The following is a 1,558-nucleotide window of genomic DNA, read 5'->3' on the forward strand; positions in this document are numbered from 1 at the left end:
CAACAACAACAACAGCAACAATAACACTAAGAAGAAGAACTGAAAACTTAGAAGAAGAAAAACTACAACAGCAACAAAAACAATACTACTACTACTACTAATAATAATAATAATAACAATGACAATGATAATAAGAATGACACGAAGAAGAAGAAGAACAACAACAACAACACTAATAATAATAATTATAATAATGAATGATGATGATGATGATAACAATTTTGTGGCCCACACTGGTCCCAGTCACCACAAAGTGACGATACAACTAAACCCACACGTTTCTCTTCTCTTCCTCCGCCAACCCAGCCCCACACCAGAGAAAATACCACACAACAAACCACACACACACACACACACACATTTTCCCTCCACTCTCCCTCCTGTACTAGGGATACTGACTTGTGACTGACCAAAGCTATAGAATAACTTTCGGTTTTAATTAATTCATAAACTTCCGTTCTGAAGTCCAACGTATGTACAAACCGAGTTAATTGCCGTATGACGTTGTGCCGTGATAATTGCCGTATGTACGTTGACCGAATTAATTGCCGTATGACTCTGACCAAGTTAATTGCCGTACGTACGTTGACCGAATTAACTGCCAACACCACACCACAAAAATTACTTACCTAATCACCGCCCGATTCTGTCACGGTGGGTATACGTTCGGAAACAGAAAATCGTCGTAATAATTATTGATGTTATTATGCTTATCATTTGAATCCCATGGTTATTTATAATAACCTTTACTGTGGAAGATAACAATTGAAAAAGCTCAAAACCTGTAGGACTGCCAAGTCGTAGCAATGCGTGATTGAAAAATCTCGACGGAGTTGCTCTGTGTGTTCCTTCGTTGGCAGTCTGTCACTGATTGCCAATGTCGAGAATAATATTGCTTCCCAGGTCGCTGTGAAACCGAAACTAGGGCGTGGGTGCAATATTTCCTTGTTTATAAATAGATGTGGTTCCGGTCAGATGTGTTGATATTTTTGCTATCATGTGCCTGTGTCGTGTCGAGAATTATTATTACTTCCCTGACTGTGAAATAGATCCTAGAGCGTGGGCGCAATATTTCCTTGTTTAAAAATAGATGTGGTTCTGGTCAGATGTGTAGATATTATTCTCTATCATTACTGTCAATGTGAATTCAAGAAAATATTCTTGACAGCTTATTGGTTGGGTTCCAAATACATTTATTTGTTGTGTTTTTGTATCCTTTTTTTTTTCTTTTTTCTTTTTTTTTATATTCGTCCGTTGTTCGTGTGGTTTGCTCTGTCTTCTTGAATGGTGCAATGCGAGGGAAGTAATTCAGGCAAGATTTTTTTGTGTGATCATTTTCCATAGTGGGTTTTCTCCCATGCACACACACACACACACACACGCGCGCGCGCGCGCGCGTGCAAGCTAACGGAACACACCAAGGTCCAGGTCTACAAGGTTTGCGTCTTGAGCACAATCTATACAGCAGAGAAGCTTGCACACTGTATACCCGACAGGAGTAAAACCTCAACGCCTTCCACGTGCGCTGCCTCTCAGTGGCACATCCTGAGCAGGACAC

The 1,558-nt window shown here is 40.3% G+C and overlaps 1 protein-coding gene across 4 annotated transcripts in view; it reads right to left on the bottom strand.

The window, feature by feature from the left end:
- The window catches only part of LOC143282851 (uncharacterized), a 30,732-nt gene extending 29,857 nt beyond the window's left edge, over positions 1 to 875 (bottom strand). The window contains exon 1 of one of the 4 annotated variants that reach the window (XM_076588692.1): positions 783 to 875. The gene's annotated coding sequence lies outside the window, so the exon portion shown is untranslated. The other 3 variants (XM_076588694.1, XM_076588690.1, XM_076588693.1) reach the window with 3 other exon arrangements.
- Between the last annotated feature and the right edge of the window lie 683 nt (positions 876 to 1,558).

The sequence above is a fragment of the Babylonia areolata genome, chromosome 6, assembly GCF_041734735.1.
Source record: "Babylonia areolata isolate BAREFJ2019XMU chromosome 6, ASM4173473v1, whole genome shotgun sequence".
Taxonomy (NCBI): Eukaryota; Metazoa; Mollusca; class Gastropoda; order Neogastropoda; family Buccinidae; genus Babylonia; species Babylonia areolata.